Source organism: Pleuronectes platessa, chromosome 9, assembly GCF_947347685.1.
Source record: "Pleuronectes platessa chromosome 9, fPlePla1.1, whole genome shotgun sequence".
In the NCBI taxonomy this organism is placed as follows: domain Eukaryota; kingdom Metazoa; phylum Chordata; class Actinopteri; order Pleuronectiformes; family Pleuronectidae; genus Pleuronectes; species Pleuronectes platessa.
Genome location: NC_070634.1, coordinates 5,672,203 through 5,686,313, shown reverse-complemented (window position 1 = coordinate 5,686,313; position 14,111 = coordinate 5,672,203). Strand labels below are relative to the sequence as shown.

Below are 14,111 nucleotides of genomic sequence, written 5' to 3'. Positions count from 1 at the left end.
ATTACATTTAATTTGCATATTCTCAACGTCAAAATACCCAGAATACCATCGTTTTGATCCCCTTTATTCATGATCCTTCCAGAGTCTGTATGGCAAATAGCAGCATATTTCGATGCATATTGTTGTGTTTATTAGCAAGCTTAGTAAGACTGAGTAACATTTAGTTGGATGTTGGGTACTGTCCATATTTTAAATAACACGGTACCATTACCCAAATATACAATTTGTGGGTATTTTTCTGTTTCTGTAGGTGTGACACTTTTTTTGTAATGTTGTTACTGCTGTCGTTTCTATGGCAGTTTTTAGTGCAATACTCCCCCATAGACAGTATGCATTTCATATACTGTTGTTGTCACTCAAAGGTTTCAGACATACTAAAATCTCAAATAGGGCTCCAGCTTATTTAATAGCATGGTGGCAGGAATTTTAGATATAACCAACTGCTGAGTGTGGGCTTATGATAGTAAAAATGCTAAGCTAATGTCAACCAAGTCATCTCGGACAACAATGTCATCCAACAGGCTAAACAAAAAAATGGTGATGAAGTTGTTGATGCCTCACAAAATAAGCTGTACTTATTTTTTGTTGTTTGCTGCAGGTGTACTGACGTGTTAATATTAGCCGGCTGTGTTTCCTCAGGCTTGATGTGTCGCCCTGGACAACTTTGATTTTCCAATCACAAATAAAGCAATGAGCATTGTCTGCATTGACTTTTGAAAAGCCTTTACTTCTGTTTTATTTTTTGAAAGGGAAGGTTTACATGCTTTCATGTTCAGAAAACACAACATCACTTTTCTCATACTGTCATCATACATTGCTGCAGCAGCCTCTGTCTGAAACACTAGGTTTCAGCTTGTGTCTCTTTCAGGCCCCCCTCCCGATAAACCCTTATCTGCTCTGATTGGACAGGTGGCCCACTCTGTTGTGATTGGTAAAGCACTTATAGCTTGAATTTCCAGGAAATTTTGGCCTTCGCTCGCTTTACCTGGCTTTGTTAGGGTGTGTGCCAGACTAGATGCTAGGTGGGTGGACCTCTGTAATGTCACATTACATCATACTGATGAGGGAGTTTTGGCCACACCACTGACGAGGTGTTTCACCAGCTTTAGGAGCAGTATTTTCTGTGGAGGAGAGAAGCTCCCTTTATGGTGCAATTCGGCCTATTGAACTTTACAGAACTTTAAATACATAAGCAACTAGAGGAAAGAAAAAATGATAAAGACAATGAACTGTCCTTTAATTCATTATGAACCACATCTCAATAGCTCTTGAGGCATTAATCACATTTAATTCATAGTACTTTTGTATTTTCATTTCACAATGTGACATGATTCAGTTGCTGGGTCTTTATTATGTTGTGCTAACAAAATAATAATAATTACCATGCTACTAAGAAAAGAGTATAGCTGCAAACAAGTATGAGGCAGAACTACTGCTAATGAAAGGAAATACCACTGATGCAGCAATGTGTCTGAATGTAACCATTGATTGGTGACGACCACAGAAGCTCCACCGCTATGTCTACAAAAGGAAGATTCGGAAACTTATTGAATATCTGCACATTTTCTGTTGTACCGCTGGTCTTTCAGTTCTAGAGGAATTGAATAAACTTCAGGTGACCCACTTTTTTGTATGAATTCTGTGCTCTCACCGAATCTTTACTGTCAAAACATTACACACATATTGCATTATGTGTTACTCTGAACAAATTGAAGCATGACATTTTTTTGGGCTCTCTCTTCATTTTATCACTGTAACCAAAGAAACAAGAATATTTTTGCTCCAGTAGAAACTACCACATTGCGATGATGTGAATCGTTTAAAAGGACGCCACTACATTCTGTAGGGTGAACATTTCTGAGCTACTTACTAGCTGCATAACAATAAAGCACACAAGAACACAGTAGGCTTTTACATGGAAGACAATCAATGTTTTTCAAGCTGAGTGCTCATCTTCAGGTCTCATCCTGTGGGGCCCCTGATAGTGATCCTGACATTCAGCCCGTGCAATGTAAACATCTCCCTGCTGGTGGTGAAGATCCGACCTCAATGTGCTGTCTCACTGTGTTGGATGAACTGCACGCTGGTCTGTTAAAGAATAGGAGGCATTAAATAAAAATATACCTTTTTGTATTTATTCAATTAAGGACAACAAAATTGTCAACGATTACTAATGGAACAATTGCATGTCTTGTGTCTCTGAACAAGATCTCCATTGATCTTTTTCCTTAAACCCTACACCCAGATTTCTGAAGGGCACCATGTGGCATACACACAGCAGATGCATGGCTAATCCCTAACATTTGCTGTAGTTGGCCAACACGCTTTATTAACTGAATCACCTCTAGAATATATGATACACCATAGGATTACTTAGGGAACAAGTAATATCTTAAATGGATGGCTAACAAAAACAAGGGACAATCGATGCACTAGGTATAAGCAAAGAATTAGGGTGTGTATGAATATACGGCTACAGCAGCGCCTCTAAGGTAACCTGAGGGACAGTGATGCCTCAATGTAAGTACTAACACCATCATGTCACTACTGTTTATCAGGTATAATGTTTACACATTCATCTTGGTTAAGTGTGTTAGCATCCTGACATTTGTTATTTTTTAGTAAATATAGTACTACTTAATACCAGGTATTAAGCATCACACTGTTTCCCTTGACAAAAAGCCAGTGGGATATTTTCATTTGCTCTTGGGTCTTTGCAGAAAATAAAATCTGTGACCAACTTATAATACTTAGAAGTAAAGTTGCGTTAAGCCAGAAACAGTACCACTGAGAACTGATAGAACCCTACTTTTATGATTTGTTACGCCTAAATACTATCTTCAGAAGTTAAAAGCTAATATAAGGTTATAAACAATCTTGGAGTCCATCAGCTATTGTCCGGTGTAGACAGCGAATTTCCGTCTTCTGTTCGCTGGACAGTGTTTACTGTTCTACTAGATTCTTTATCATTAAAGTTGTATGTTGAATGTTAAATTTAGGCTAACCTATATTAACTGCTATCTGCATATGAATGCAGATAAATCAAAAAGCCAATAATGAGCTGCAGAGGCATTTTGGTCAATGTGTTCCACCTCTGTTGTTATTCATGCAGACTGTTAACCTTCTGGCAATCTAAGTTACCTAGAAAATGAAGGACATTTCCAACTCCAAATCGTATTCCTTCCCTACATGTTCTGCTTGTGAATATGCAGAATCGGTTTATAAAGTTATTAATTGTAACCAAACTTAAATGAAAAATTAACACTACACCATACATCAGTGTGATAAGAACTACCAAAAATGACAGAAACCATCTTTGGGATACATTTACTTGATGTGTATTTTATCATTATTTATATTTTAATTTTCACCATGTCCCTTCAATAACATGGAGGAGGCAGGGTTCATGGTCCGTACTGCAGCCAACCACCAGGGAGCGTTTGAGGCGTTTTGGCTTTCCTTTTGGGCAGGCATACATGTCGTCCATCTTCATATGATGTGGCCTAAGACTGATGTGAATGTCACTAGTTTTGCAGTTAGTTTAGATGATTGCACAAACCAAATTTTTCAAGTCTATTGTGATGACAACATGAGTATGAACAGTTGTTCTACAGTGATCTAGTAGCAGTGACAGTGATGTTGATGTAATCTCTTTTCTTAAAAGAAAACACAGCTGTTGTGTTTTTCAATGTGTGGGAGATTCATAGTGTGTCATTTCCGATTCACCATTTTGTCTATACTGTCTTTTGTTGCTCATTGTTTTGCATTTCCGTTTTTCCCTGGATATTTTTTTAATTATCATTACTACCTTTATCTTGTATTTCAGTCAACAATATCAGGTCATATGCAAAGTCATAGCCCAATTTATATAAAATATTCTGACTGAGAATTTATTCTTTAGGGCAAATAACAATAGGACATGGGGCGTGTTCTTGCACAGCCGTAGCTACAGTATATATGTGTGTATGACGCATACACGTGTGCAACTTACCCTGTGCATACTGCATATGACTAGTATGTGCAATATAGTGAGAGTGAGTATGGTAGGGGCTGTGTAGTTTGTGCCAAATTTCAAACATGATTTACATTCTCCATGTAATGTATTAAAACGTTGACAGGGCAAAAGGGATTCACAAGATGCTGCATTAGAAACTCAATTTCTGTGATGAATTGCCTGAAGCCACTGAATTACAAACTGCTCCCTACCACCTTCCCCGACTCACCCCCTCCCATGGCTCAGAAGTTTTTTTGTGCATGTCAAAATCTTCTTAAACCTCTCTCTTAATCTGATCTGCTGAATGTGAGAGGGTGAAAGGATTTTCAGACTAAAAGGCATTCATTTTTCGTCGTGTTGTGCATTGCCTTTTTCCAAGTGCTGGGTCAGTAATATTCAAAACTTGCTGCTTTGCTCTTCCGTCTCCCCGGCACCGCTCTGCTTGTCTTGGGCTTATGGATGTCCTATCCAGACCTGCTCTTCGTCTTTATGTGTGACTGGTGAAAAGCTGCCACCACACTAAACCAAGTGTAAGCATTATTAACTAAGTAGTGCAGATTGATGGTGAAAATATTTATATAGGGAACCAGCACTGGGTAATGTAAAGCTATGATATATCTGCCCTTCTGCACAGTGACTTTACTGGACTGCACAAAATGAAATGATGAACAAAACTGTAAAGCTATGGTGATCAGTCACTCATATGGTGGAAATAAGAAATGAGTGTGTGTGAAACAATGTTTTATGAGGATAGTATATGGGATGTTTTGATTTGAACATTATTTTATGGCTGTAGCAGTAGGTATATCGAAAGGTGGAAAGGTTGCTAGTACATTTGTAATAAATATTATGTTCCTGAAGCCCAAATGATGAAAAAATTCAGTTTAACAATAATCTGATGCAAATCAAGACTTAAAGTTTTAAAGTAAGCTTCACTTTTGTTTTAAGGAATATAAAGATTAAAAAATTGAAATACTAATACTACATTTTGGAGCTCTGTTTTAATCTAAACCAAATAATTACAAATGCTGTGGTCTACATGATCAAACAATATCCTAATTAAATGTCTTATGGCACAAAAAGTGTTTTGTTGGCCTGGAAATCTAAGCAATGGCTGGTTTTAACAACCACTCTCTAGCTGTATCCTAATTCAGGGACCACATCCCTCAGACGGATGGCTCCTCAGCAGTATGACTAGGCAGTGCCATTTCGTAGGCTCGTTCAAACAGCCGACAAATGGCTTCTATTCAAGAGCAACAAACTTTCCACAGAGTTGCTCCTTCTCGGGCCAACCTATCCAGGAATAGATTGCGCGTCATCGTCTCAAAGCTAACAACTTAGCTATGCATGTGGCCGAGCTGAAATAAGTGAAGCAGTAAGGGTTGGACAAGTTGCATCACATCTTGGCCCGGCCATTGGCTGTACATAAAGATGGACGTGAAGACTCCTCCCCTAAAGTGAGGCCAAAGCATCTCAATTGCCCCCTAGTGGTGGGCTGCAGTGTAGGTCATAAGTTCCAGGCAGGGCCCCGCAGGGGTTAATTTGTGCCGGATCCTGCTGGAACAGGATCCGGCACCTCTTGGTTTTGGCCTGCCCATGTTCCGGGACTTATTTGGGCTGATCCGGTAACTCTCGTATAGAAAAAAATATTAATACAGAGCTGCCAACTCTCACGCTTTCGGCGTGTGACACACATCCAATTTCTCACGCCAAAAAAATATGTGATTTCTTACAAGTGGCCAATACGTCGATCGCGAAGGCAGTGTGGTCCGGCGCCGCCACGCCCCCCCCCCTGACAAGAGGTCCGCCGCGGACGAGGTTCGCTACATCGTCCAGGGCGGGGGGTGGCGGCGGCGGCGGCTAAAGACACACTGCCGCTGACGTTTTGTAATAAATCTCTCATTTGATTTTTGTGTTTGCAACTTGTGTTTCTGCTTGCGCGGCTATATTTTGGTCACCCCCGACAAAATCTCACTCCAAGGTTTTTTGAAAAGTTGGCAGCTCTGTTAATATTAAAAAGATGTTAAAAAAATGTATAAAATAAAACAATAATATTCATATAATAATTTACAGAACAAATCCCATGAATTTCATGTTGTTTATTAAGATAAAACGACGTCATTTGAAAGACTCGGAGATCTGTTGTTGATGCACCCCGCTTCGCAGACAAAAACTTTTGAAATTTGCCGCATCTGGGGAGCAAGCAGCAGAGAGGAACAAAGACTTACCTGTTCAATGCAAACATGTCAAAAAGACAGTTGAATTTACTGTCCTTTTTCAAAAAGAAGGAAGAGTTGCATGACGCTTCGAAACGAGTCAGAAAAGCCTCGACAAGCGGCGACAAGGGCAGTTGCAGCGGTCATGTTGACGAGCAAAACCGCCTGCAGCAGGAGACTAGCTCCGCAACCGCTAGCCAGCTTCACCGACAGCTAGCCAAGCCAGGGCAGGAGGCCGGTACCGCGGCAGCAGCAGGTCAGGTTGCCCGCCAGCCGGAGCGGGAGCTAGCTGCAGCGCCAGCAGTTACAGACACAGATGTGGGGTGTTTTGGACATCTAAATATGGTGAGCTTACTGTCTATTAATAGGCCGCCGTGCCAATCTTTAAATAATAATAATGGAAGATTTATGTGATTTACTGTAAGCTTTGAACTTTTATTTTTTATGTTTTACAAGTTAGATCTATGTTGAGAAATGAATTGCTGACTGTAAGTCCCACCTGTGTTGATGTGGGCATTTGCCTGTGCTGTGCTGTATAGCCTAAAATAATTGTAAATTATTGTCATAAAATTTATACCATGGATATTATTTGAAATTAAGGCTTGTAAGTCCCACAGCATTGTCAGTGGGCATTTGCATGTTTTTTTCAGCACCGTTTTCTATATGCGTTCCGGGACCTGTGCCCGTCTCGTCATCCCTGCGCTGTCATATGTACTTTGCATTCCGGCACCTTGTGATTTACAAATTAAGCACTGGGATAACACGGCTCAACAGCACAATTTCTACTATGCAGAGTCTGGCCAAAATATTACATTATCCCCACATGATTGGAACATTCGTTTCTGGGATATTTTGGCCTCATTTCTGGATAGTGGAAGGAATGGTACAGTTTATGGGTTTGACGTTAACAGTCTACTCAATCTACATAGGCGTTCGCTACCCCTGCATTTGGACACAGCCTCTGTCTCAATGCTTGTTGTTGATATGACAAATACATGATAAGGTGATAACTCCACCTAGCACCCATCTTTTTAATATTAAAAGCTCTTCCACTGTTGTCTGATCATAGTTTGTAGTGTCATACACAATGAAATGTTTATGACAATTTTTTTTGTCATTTCCTTCGATTCCAAGCATTAGACTTTTGTCAAAACGAAAGAAGAAAAAAAAAAGGGTTTTCTTAACAAAGTAGCTTCAGATAAAGTCTGATCCTATTCAATGTGCAAATCATCACTTGATGTAGTACAGTATCTGACACTGGCCTGGGATCTGCACATTTTGAATAATATACTATCCCACAATATTATGAAAGACTCTTTTGTAGTGTGTCTCCTGAAAAGCAGCCAAATATACGAATATGTATTGGCTTTATTACCTTTGGCCCCCAAACAGGCTCGTCTTACTGCAGTTGTTAATGCAGTCAGCAGTTCAGAATGTCATAGAGTTCAAAGCCGACAGAACTACGTATGTATGAATGTATTTACGAGGTGTCTGGTGTTTCCTTTACAGATCTCTCTTTAGTGCAGACTGTTACACCTTATGGTCATGTAGGGTGCCCACCCAGAGGAACTAAATGTCTGCCTTCTGGATTTATTTTGGCTTTAAGTCTGAAGTGTCAGAAATCGGATAATAAAAATATAACGGAGAGAGAGAGAGCTAGAAGATAAACACAATAAATAACTGGAGGAGGAAAGTATTTTTTCACACTAGTGTCTGATTCATTGTTCTTTGGCTTCATGTTTTATACGGATGATGGTGCCGGCCTGTGTGATTGTGCCTCCTCTCATTGTTCTTGTTGATTTACAGCACCAGTACAATGGTGTAATAGGAGTTTGGCTTTGCTGCTTGAGAAGAGGTTTTGAGTAATGCAAGCGGGGCCTTTTGTTTGTGAGCTTGATTGCGGGGAGTGGGGAAGCCTCGGAGCTGTCATCCCAATAAAGAAAGCTCCTCTGTACGGCGTTAACACCAACATCCAATCAAAAGAGGGGGAAAAACAGATTTAGTTCTCTGCTGTTTGCTTTTCACACAGAAAGGCCATGCATTAATGGAAATCCAAATATTCCAGCATTACCAGAGGATGATAATGTAAATTCAAGTTAATATTGGTACAATGTGTGTGTGACAGTTTGCAATAATGCGCTCTTCCTGGATTAGTCCTTCATTAAACAGGTTTGCCATGCAAAGCCACTGTCAGATTTTTGTCAAGGAGGACAGAAAAAGAGAGAAAACAGTGCCAGCAGAAGCTCTTACAATTAAAATCTGCCGCCTGATTATGGTGACCAGTTTAATCTGGAGCTTGTGAGTTCCTCTGTAGATCGGCAGCAACAATTCTTTGTATCAGTGGAACAGAAAGACAGGCAAGACAAAAGATTGTATTAAAGTGCTCTGTTTGGTTTCAAAGAAGCCGGGAAGCATTGTCAGGAAAATGATGTTGTTTCACATTAGATGGTTTAGAATAACAACATCTATTTATACCTCTTTTTTACTCCTTCAATGCGGTGTCTATTTACTATGCACTGTTGTATAATACGAGACATGAGAAAAGGATCAAATGCTGTTGTTTTTAGTGTGCAGCGATCTCCCAGAGATTTATAGCCTTTGTTGTGAATACGCAATTATTGTGTTCAAATGCTTGAATCCTTGCACTTTTAACTTTCTTCTATACAACTTAATTTGCCCTCTATTTACAAAACCACAGTAGCTTCACTCTACTCTCTCTCAGCACCATTTTACACAATGGATGGTCAAACTGGTCATACACACACACACACACAGACACACACACACACACACACACACAGATTGTGAAAGGAAACAGATGATATTTGTGTCTTTGCTAGTGTTTGCACCTTTGCTGAAGGCTGAGTTACATTGTAGCATCATGTGTCATGTGATTGAGTAAACTGGAATTTGAAAGGAAAGTACGACTGTGGTGCAAAATCTTTCAGAATTTTCTTTATCAAGTATTCTACAATTTTATTTACTCTACTTATTTTATATTTTGTACTTTATACTACTTTGGGAGGCTAACTTTTGTATTTCCACTACATTGAATTAACAATTTTACTCACAGCTTACTTTGCTGACATTAAAAAATATATATTATTTTCTAGAGCTCAACATCAAAATGTTGTTTATATATTAATATATAGTGGTGCATTTCATTTTATTAGCAGTGGCTACTGTTTTCATATCTGAACCAAAAGCTATAAAGTAATGTCATTCTCTGGTGTCTTTCTGAATAAGCAAGAGTTTTACTTTTATAATTTCCTTTCAAATTTGTTGGCCACTTGGGTGCAGCTGAAACAAAATGTAAACACAATGACATATAATCTACTTTTTCTTTGATAGGGCAAACATAACACCAGTTGCTCATATACATATGGGGCAGAATTTCAGGGATCAACAGGATTCATTTTGAGTTTCGTTCCCTTTCGCCTGCCCAGATTTTTTATGTCTGGGATTTTTAGAGTTTTATGTTATCATTAGCATTTTTTTGTTATATGTAGTTTTGTCATGAGTAAAATGTATTTCTCTATTTATACCAACCCCTCCTCCACTTGTGGTGTTGGTTTCCTCCTAAAGTTGCAGGATGAAATCGGTTCGTAACAGCCGGTATGTTCGCACACAGCGCTCTGTGTTGCGCTTCACTGCTGGAGGATATGTACGCCACAGTTTAACAGTGTGTTGCTGAAATGGTCAGTCGAGCATCACTTCCTTTTTCAAATGTGTGAAAATGAAACTCTATTAGTTATACACAGTTGCATTTGAGAAATATAGACATAGTTTGCTTTGCAAGATAGTTGGCTACCAGGCAAAGTTAGCAGCCATTGCTGAATCTGTTTGTTTAGCCCTCTGGCTCGCTAGCTATAGTCGTGACCTCTGATAGGATTGGCATAGCATCCTATTTAATATTGGTAAAGGAGAGCTGTGTCAATCTTACGGTTGTGAGCTTATAGCTTTTACCTCCATTATCACAGGCTATAGAGAGAAAAACTACTGGATTTCATGTGATATCTGCAGGTCAAGGTGCAGAGGAAAGTCTCATAAGTCTTTAAATAAATGACAAAGACCCTCCAGCCCTGTCCTCAGTCAGGAGGTTGATAGTGCAAGAGGTATGTTACCTTAGAAGAGATCTGTAGTGATTTGCTTTTCCCCTCATGGAAATGTAAGCAGATTCAGTTCTTCACCACCTCGGCCTCTCTCTCTGTAGTTATTAGTGTGTGTAGGTGGGGTCACAGCTTTTATATACTGTGCTAATGTTGATGACGTGATGATGGATCTCTTTTCAAGCTTGTGCAGCAGATGGAAGTGGGAAGCACGTTTTCTCACCACTCCGTTGCACTATTGTGTCTAATGTGTGCTCACTTATTGTGTAATCCTTGCACATCTGAAACCCAAACAAAGGTGCCAAATATAAGTCGATGAACTCTACGTTCACTTCAATTACAATTGCGATTCATAAAATAATTTAGCAACTTACCATCCTTGTTCTTTGAGTCTGGTGGAGCAGTAATATCTGAGTACTCTCACGGCCAATCTCAAAAAAAGTCGAGCACTTCAGGTGTTTTGAATTTGCTTTGGTACGAGTGCTGGTGACATATCCACCCTTAACCCCTATCATGAATAACCTGATCTGAATGTCCTCCAAGTTTACTGTTGCTGCGGTGTTGCTCGGTTTATATAGCATTGTCGTTGTTGTTATTCTCCTCTGAATTAGTGCCACCTGGTGGACTGGAATGGAACAGATCATCAAGCTAATTTGCCTAGTCCCCCTGGACTTTAAACTGCTCCGGAAACCAAGGTGAACAATAGTCTGAGGGAACCTTGTAGTCCCTTGAGAAAAGTTCTTTGGAAAATTTCTATGCTCTTCTGTACTTTTGCAAGAAACGTGGCCAATGCAAGTAATAGTGACTGAAATGGTGAGTATCATTTTTGATAACCTTAAAGTCGCAGCTATCTGACCTTAAAATCTCAAAATAAATCTCAAAAGAAAAAATTAAGTTCAAAATTTGAAATAATCCAAACCCATTAGAATGGCTTCCAGGCTCCCCACCCTAATTGGACCTCCTCCACCCCTGAATTTTTACTTCATGATGCACCTGATATCACATTTTACCATTCAAAATTTTTATTTGCATTTCACAGCCATGAAGAAAACTAACCCCTACTCCCGACGTAGTATTTCATCTTATAGTGCCTGTCCACTTTACACAACTCTTCATTGATATCTGATTCATTCTTTTTTTTTCTGTAGTCACATTTGTTCAAGGATTTTCTGTAGGGTACAGCTAGTGCCTCATTCATTTTGAAAGAAATAACAAGATACGATGTACCTGTTTGGATAAAAAATGGCCGAGAGTAATATAAGTTTGTTTGACTGCTTTTGTCATCATCGCCTTCAGGACACACAAGCATCATAAATACTCCATACATCCTCTCATACAATCCTGGCTTTGGGTGTGTGCTGTTTGTCACTCTTTAGAATTGATAAAAAAAGATTGGTCTCTGGAGAATGTGTTGTTACTGTCATAAAGGGAAGGCCATGTCCACATTATTATTTTTCTCATTGCGGGCAGCAGTGTGTGGCTTTTCCGAGCACTTTAATCTGCTCTCCAGCCTGACGCGTGGGACTTGGCCTTGCCCCCTTGTCACCCCGAGCAGACTCGTGGTGTTAAATATCAGATGGGGGGCCTCTGCTGTCGCACAGAGACGATACAATCAGCTTTCAGAACAATCTCCAACATAATGGGAGGTTTTCAACTGGTGGTTGTAGCCTGAAAAGTGGGTTGATGGATCGTTCTGACACACAAACGTGACTGAATATAAAAAAAAATATCTGACTTTTGTTTTTATCCCCGGTAGATACTCGAATGTAAATCGAATTAATCTCACACATGCATTTGGGAGTTAAAGTTATTTCTCCGGCCTCTCAGTTAGAGGAATACATTTTCTGTTATTTTTTTACATTTTCTTACTGCAAATTACAGGTGCTACAATCTTCCTGGGCCCTTAAGGGATCGTGTTTTCGAACCCTCATGAATATCACATCAATATGCCTATTTATTCAGTAACCATTGCTGCTCATGTGAATGGACTGCAGATGATATGGCCTTGGTTTACATGCCTCTGAAGCTACAGCTGTTATTAAGAACATCTTCTGCTGTCTACCACTGCCATGTTTAGTCAGTTTCTCTGTCTGTATTTACATTTGCTTGCCAGCCCTAATTATGTGTTTTATAACTATCAAATGGCCGGAATGTAAGAGCTGAAATAGTTTTTTTAGCCGAAAATTACTCAACAGTTTTAATAACCATGTTAAAACTGCTTTTCTTAGTTGTAATATTTTACTTTTTTAGTCTGTGGATTTTTCATCCAAACAAACAACTGTGAAGGGGCCACTGGATTAGGCATTTTTTTCTCCGTAGTTATTTGATAATTTACAGACAAAAGCTTACATTGAACAAAATTGACAGATTAATCAATACTGAAAATAATAATTAATTGCAACCCTCCCTCATTGTATGTGTCTATTTGGAATCAACTGGATAGGAAAAATATGCAAAAACTGAATCCTGAGATCAAATTCTCACATCAGAGTTACAAAAATCTTGTGCTTATGTCATAAAGTGCATTGAAACAGCTACAACAACACCACAAATGCAGCTGAATAATTGTTTTCCTTTCACCCTGACTGACACTTATTGTTATTCCTATTTGAGCACCGTTTTGTTATTAATCAGTCAGGTCATGTGGTGAGTGCTGTCACTGCTGAAATAGCTTTAATATGGACTACCCCTCTGGGACAAACTTGGTCATTAACTCTAATGCCATTTTCTGCTACTGAAACCTTCCTCCCTCCCTTTACACCCCCTTCATTGATTCCAAAATCAAGAGCCGAACGACTCCCAAGACAGTTAGCCGTACTCAATTCCCTTCCTCGGAAAAACCAAAGGGGCCCGACCGGGGCTTTTGTCTCGTTCCTGACCGCCTCTTGCTCCGCACAAAATCTCAGTCAGCCTGAGGACGCAGGGGCTTCACATATAGGCCGACTGTCTTAAACAATTTGCCTTGTTAAGAGCGTGTGGCCACATCATTTATGGGGGTGAGGAGGGGAGGAGTGGAGGGCGTCGGGAGAGAAAGCCAAAACGCCTGTGATGAAGACGAGAGGAGGACAGGTCAGATGAAAAGCTGCATCTTTAACATAGCTGCTATTGATTTGAGATTTCACCCATGGGAGAGACAAAAAGGACAGATGCACAGTGTGAGTAGTTAGCACCTCTGTCTCTGTCTGTGTGTGTGGGGACAGGCTGAATGCATCAGGTACACACACAAACACAACACATTACCTTGGACTTTATATCTAATGAAAGCTCACACAGCAGCGTGATGTGAGCTGCTCCACTAATGTCAAATTAAATTAAAATTATCTTTTTTTTTTAAGATGGGCACATATGCTGTTGTTGTATATTTGACTCTTGTACTATTTGAGCCTTATTTCTGTTATGATATTATTCAGTGGGATGTAGGAATATTTGGTTTGAATTGACGGTGTTGGCTCTGTTAGTGGATTTGTGCAATACTTATGTGGGTAGGCACTAAAATATGTTTTGTAATCGGAGTTTAATTCCAACAGCGGCACGCACAGTGACACAGCTGCTGGAGGAGGTTGTTCGAATTTCCTGAGTCTCATTTGTGAAGTAACTTATCTGTGTATTCATGACTTTGTATTCCATGTTGTGACCTGATTCTCTGTGTAAAGCACAGTAGTTGGGGTTGCTTTGAGTTTTTGGAGTGTGGTCATTGTGTCCTGTGAAACACTGCACCAGAGGCCATTAGCAACTTTCCAACTGGAAGAAGGAAGTCTCCTTAGATGTTGGATGTTGTGAGGAGAAAATGGC

General features: G+C 39.7%; 1 long non-coding RNA gene across 1 annotated transcript; it reads right to left on the bottom strand.

The window, feature by feature from the left end:
- Positions 1-810: 810 nt before the first annotated feature.
- Positions 811-10,846, bottom strand: LOC128448431 (uncharacterized). Its single transcript, XR_008339744.1, has 3 exons — positions 10,694-10,846; positions 10,335-10,600; positions 811-2,088 (listed from the first exon to the last, which is right to left on the bottom strand). It is a non-coding gene; the product is annotated as an uncharacterized LOC128448431 (long non-coding RNA).
- Positions 10,847-14,111: the final 3,265 nt, after the last annotated feature.